We start from the raw sequence: 6,731 nt of genomic DNA, 5'->3' as shown, positions 1-6,731 counted from the left end.
ATATACACATACATATACACATACATAGACACATACATAGACACATACATAGACACATACATAGACACATATATATACACATATATATACACATATATATACACATATATATACACATATATATACACATACACATATACACATATATACATATACACATATACACATATACACATATATACATATATACATATATACATATATACATATATACATATATACATATATACATATATACATATATACATATATACATATATACATATATACATATATACATATACAGGGTGTCTCAAAATAAACGCAACCACTTAAATATGCGAGAACATTAATACAGCTCTAAAGTGCACCTCTGGGAATTGAAAATTAATGGCTCTTAATCCTTCATTTACAGTGCTAAAAGTCATTTTAGCTGAACTATGGTGCAAACCCGAACAATATTAATATTCTTGCATATTTAAGTGGTTGGTTGCGTTTTTTTTGAGACACCCTGTATACATATATACATATATACATATATACATATAAACATATATACATATATACATATATACATATATACATATATACATATATACATATATACATATATACATATATACATATTTATCCCTCTTAACTATAGTTAACTCTAATCACTTTTTATAGGGACTATTTTGTACTATTTTGTATTCATTTTGTACTATTTTTCTGAGTCTGCTACCACAAAATGCAAACCACCATAGGCAGCCCATGCAGACTTTGACTTGCGCACATGGCGCTTCGTCTGTATATTATGACAAGGTAGGAAAGAGTTTATCAAAATATTACAGATATAGCTTCGTAAATGTATAATTTTCTAAAAAACTAACTGCAACCTAATAATCACCGATGATTAAACTACATTATATCCCGAAGTTTTCATGTTTTTAAACAACATGTTTACATACTCAGGCTTCGTCTTTGTTGACTATTCGCTCATAGACAACTCGGCCTATTAAATCTGTGTCAATATATATTACAATTTATTACAATAATAAAGTACGATGACTGCACGCTTAAACAATGTACTCGAGGAGTGAGTCAGATTTCTGGGGCCTGTTGTATCAAGCCCGTTTAGCTTGAACGGTGGATAAGTTCAAAATAGAAAGCAAGTCTATCATTTTATCATCAAGCAAACTAAATGTTTTCAACCTTAATACAAAGATACTGTTTACAACTACATATTCAGTGCATAATATTCAAGTTGACTCATTCAATCAAGAGGGATGTAAAAGTGTTATTTAATTTTGACTTATCCACCGTTTAATCTAAACGGGCTTGATACAACCGGCCCCTGGGCTACTATGTATTCACGAAGTAAACAATGCAAGTGCGACAGGCGAGTATCACAGACGCAAGTCAAAATCTGGGCTGCCTATGAACAAAGAGTATCAGAAGTAAGAACAAAGAGAACATCAACTCTATTGTTATATTAATACACCATAAAGACCCACACACACTAGACGCAATTCGATAACACGACGCGAATTTTTCATCTTCAGAAACAAATTAATTCAATTCTAAAAGAACATTAATTACCAAGAATATCACAACAGTTGTCAAAATTAGCGGCTTTTAAAAACTGAAAAATTCATAAAAATTGCGTTCGCGGATCGCGTCTGGTGTGTGTCGGCATAGAGGAGTAATTAGACTGATTATTTCGATACTACCATCGAGCGGCATCGACCTTCCTGGCACTCAGTTATCACTAAAACAAGCACAGCTAGAATACTTAATCAGAAATATGTTTTCACTGAAAAAGATTGCAAATAATATTTAAGAAAGAAACTAAACAAGCTCACTTTTCTTCCATTTTGCCAAGAACTGACAACGCACACGAACACACCCAGTTCCCTGTACCCAGAATTTCGCCCATTATTTTTAAGGTAGTCCCCAAACTCAAACCAATTCTTGCCATCGTACATGTACGTCTGCCCTTCTCTTGTTTGAAAAATATCTGGTTGCTATAAGGCATAATAACGATTTGAAAGAGTTATCACCTTGCATCTCTCTGTTATAAGCCTGTAAAGAAAACTGGATGAAAGTATGCAGGCACGTACCACCTCAAGTTCCGTTTCCATTTTGTCTCCCGTTTCCAATTTTTAACTCTTAACTCGCCTTAACTGTGATTTTAAACAAATTTACTGATCATTTCCTAATTTAAACATTTAAACTAAAATATAAATGACTACGTAGGCACTTTTATTTATGGCACTTTACAACAGAACACTGTACGCCAAAAAAGAAACATGACTACGTGGGCACTTTTATTTTTGGATATTAACTGTCATTAAAATGGAACAATGTAACCCAAAAAATAAACATGAATACATAGGCACTTTTATTTTTGGATGTTAACTGTTATAAAAATGGAACAATGTAACCCAAAAAGGAAACCTGACTACTTAGGCATTTTTATTTCTAGTCATTACCTGTTCAATGGAACACTTTATGCCAAACTTTTTGTCCAGCTTTATTGAGTTCAATAATGAGCGGGAAACGTGGATGTGGTAGTTGTCCGCAGTGTAAAGCTAACTATTTCAACCGTTACAAGCCTGCATTATGCTTAAATTGCAATTATGCAATAGGAGGTTCGTACGTGCCAAAGGAGAAAAAAGCAAAGTTAAATATTTTACCAGCTGCCATTGTGTGTGAAAATGTAGCATCAGTATCAACCACAAATTGCAACAATCGGTGTTTTGTTTCTCGGAGCCAAGAAGGATTATGATATGCTTCCAGGAGTCTTGCAAGCAGAGAAGGGCCGTTGTTTAAAATGGTAACTGTACCCAGTTTAGATGCGAGCACATAGACAAAACTATTGATCAACTTTCCCAACCAATAATGCAACACATGATAAGCGATGAACAGCTAGCATCATATCCATGTTCCAATGCTGTGCGGGACACGACTCAGGGAAACCTTGGGGATTTATTGCTTAAATATGATTGCGCCCCAGTGGTAGAAGTTAGTGAAATGGTGTTTGCAGTATACACAACAGCGACCTCGAGTAATCCGTTGGGATTCTGCCACGTAAAGCGAAATGCTGACCATTCTTCCATAACCTGTTGTGGTAGACTGCCGTGGAATAATGTCAAAGGCGAAACAGGAAAGAGTACAAGCATTGTGTATTCATATCCACACACTGCTGTGTGCTCTAGCTTTGACCCCATCTATATCAACCACGGTGACGAGTGAACCAGCAGATGTAACGATCACGGAACTGCCAGAGCGCGTCAGGACGGAAGTTACCAGTATCCAAAGAGAATCTACTTTGAAGGTATGATATTTAGCTTCCTACGGCAGCTAGTGGGAATAATGTGGAATATTTTTGGGTGTTCTCTTAGCCTATAATCATAACTTTTTGTGAATGCTTGAAGTGTGCAGTTGAAAAATCATTAATAATTATTATCGTAGTTATTCCAAATGAAACTGTGACGCTTATCAAATTTTAGCACTAAGGATGCGGCGATTATTTGAGAGTGGGGCTAATTAATAAAATTTTAACAATTTTAACTGTCCCATAGTTACATTCAGGGATGTCGCCAGGCCTCTATATTCGGTACAGACAGATTATTGGTACTTTAGAGTGTTTCAAGAACTCTGCATTCAAGTATATAATAATTTTAATTTAGAATATGACCGGTCTGACCATTTTGGCCGCTTAAGGTGGCTCAATACACTTTAATATACGGAGGATTGGGTCGAGTTCTCGCTAGGGCACGCACGCGAAACTCCACGCAAGTAAACATCACGCGAGGATTAAATGCCAAAATAATTGCCGGGAAATTTAAAAACAAAAACAAAGTTCAAACAATGGCATTTCATTTGGTTTGTGTCTTTAGAAATATCGGTTTTAGTAGACTAAGTGCTTTAAAGTCTAGTGTAAATAGAAAGGAATTTCGCTTTAATAAAATTTATTTTAAAAACGGATCTAAGCATTTGTCAAATATCAAGAGTGACGACCGAAGCGACGGCGAGCAAATCTGCGAAAGTGGACTACGTTTCTGGCAAATAACTGGGCTTTTAGCCGCTGCTATTTGTACAGGATTTTTGCTAAATAAATTAAAAGCCGGTAAAAATGAAAAAAGCGAAGTATAAAATACTCCAGTGGCAAAAACCATCGCCCAAAACAGGAGGGCTAACGGAAAGTTCGGTAAAAAAAGTTTGTTAGATAGGGAGAAAAGGATACACGAAGGCAGTAGAGCTCCGAAACGAAGGCTAGACTTTGACGAAAATACAAGTGAAAATAAATGTACACTAGCAAAAAGAATCACACGAAGTACTCAGGTGAGTGTAACAGAATTAATTCTAGGTACAATTAAGCTCTGAATGACAGAGATAGCAATTAAATCAACTAAATACTATACAACTGTATAGATTCAGGATGAAAAAAACTCTCACATGGCTCAAGGATGTCGTATTGTAGACTTACAAGTATTGACCAAGAGTCTTTCCATGTGCAATCACTGTTTAAAAGGTATGTGACCCCTACAATTACAATTCTCACAGTACAGTTTATAATGAGGCATGGATGTTTAATATCTGTGTAAACAGTACACAACACTATGGATATATTGCGAACAGGTGCTAAAAATGGGGGCATTCTAAGAAGACTACACCTGGCATCCTCAGTTTCTTCTCAGTTTTGGGAGAATTTCACAACAAATGTGGGAATCCAGACCCAATTACCCCACTCCCTAACTATGTACATGATTGCAAATTCAGTGGAATTATCTTCTTTCAGGTCCAATGGCATTGAACAACATCATCAAGGAGGAAATTATTGGTCTTGCCAGTGTCTTTGACATAAAATGTAACCTGTGTGGAAGAATCAATAAAATTAAAACATCATCAGAACATTGAAGTGGAAAGCGTGGCCGGTTGGCCTACAACATTAATTCTAGAGCTGTACTCGGTTCTCTTCATACTGGCATTGGTAATACCCATCTAAATAACCTGGTTGCTACTATGAACTTACCAACGATGAACAACAGAACATTTAAATCTCGTGAAAGAGAGGTGGGGAAAGCTGTGGAGTCAATAGCACAAACAAGTTGCCAAACTAACATGGAAATTGAAAAAAAAATGGCAGTAAAGAATGGCGAGGTGGCAGACGAGAATGGCTTAATTGGCATACCTGTGTCATATGACATGGGATGGCAAAAGCGTGGAAAAGGACATAACTCACTGACTGGACAAGGGGTTGCTATGGGCATACAGACTGGAAATGTGTTGGCATATGCGACAAGGTGCAAATCATGTAGAGTGTGTGACCATGCACGGAAGAGAGGAATATAACCAAGAAAGCATGACTGCAGAAAAAATCATGACGGGTCATCAAAAGCAATGGAACCAGCAGTTGCATGTAAACTGTGGAATTCTGCACCCATCAAAAATGCTAAATTTTCTATTTATGTAGGAGACTATGATACTACAACTCTTTCCCATTTGAATCAGAATGTGCCCTATGGAGTTGAGAAGTGGTCAGATATTGTACATGCAAAACATTCTCTTTCATCAAGAATGTACAACCTGTCAACATGCTGCAAGTTTCAAAACTCATCAACTTTAAGTCAAAAGGTTATTAATAATTTAGGGAAATGCTTCTCGTATTGTATTGCACAAAATCGAGACAAGGCAAGTTTGACATCAGCTTTAAAAAACATTGTGCCTCATGCTTTTGGAGACCATCATGGCTGCTGTTCATCATGGTGTGGTTATCAAAAAGATCCAACATCGTACAAGCACAAAGAACGTCCTTACAATAAAGACTTGCATGGCAATCAATTAAAGAATTTACTTACCACCTTGTTTGATGAATATGCCACAGATACGGTTGTTGCAAAATTAGTACCGTTTGCCAACTCACAGGGAAATGAGTCCCTAAACAGCATAATAGGAAGCAAAACCCCCAAAATCCGTTTTTATGGTGGTAGCGAAAGCAATGACTTTCGGATTGCCTGTTCGGTTGCCCAGAAGAACATTGGATTTAGGTATATCAACACCACACTAGATAGCCTTGGCATTGATCCAGGTAGCAATTGCTTACTTCATAATTCTAAAATGGATAAAAAACAACAAAAAGATAAATTAGAAAATCCTCAAAAAGTTCTAAAGTTAGGCGACATCAGTTACAGTCAGAAAGAATTTCAAAAAATGCTAAGAAAGAAGCAAAGGAAGGAAAAACATATGAAACCGGTATTGGATTGAATCTCATTAAAGAAAGTTCTACTGCATGCCCAGTTACAAATAAGACCACACTTATTGATATCAACAAAATTATCATAAGCCTAACAACCAGAAATAAAGAAGAAATGAACAAATTAGTCCCACCATTTACAGAGAAACCACAAAAGAAATACTACAGCTATGACCCGGAGAAAAGATACCAATTTGTTTTATTTGATACTGAGATATGTGAACTCTCAGCTATCAGTCAAAATGGTCATACTTTCTCCTCCTACATAATGCCAAAAAAATCTGTTGGCTTCTATGCATCGAAAGTCAACAATTTAACTGTAGAAACTATAAATAGGATCAGAACATTGTGCAAAAGTTTTCAACCAGTAAGCTCAGTTACCCTAGAGGTAGCATTACAATCGTTTGTGCAATTCCTTCAAGACGAACAAAAAAGCTGATTTTTCATTCCAAAGATTTGACTCCACAGAATTTTTTTAAACTTTCCCTGAACATTCCTTACAACTCAATTT

This window comes from Dendronephthya gigantea, unplaced genomic scaffold (genome assembly GCF_004324835.1).
Source record: "Dendronephthya gigantea isolate DGI-Jeju-01 unplaced genomic scaffold, DenGig_1.0 000275F, whole genome shotgun sequence".
Classification (NCBI taxonomy): Eukaryota; Metazoa; Cnidaria; class Anthozoa; order Malacalcyonacea; family Nephtheidae; genus Dendronephthya; species Dendronephthya gigantea.
This window is presented reverse-complemented; position numbering follows the sequence as displayed.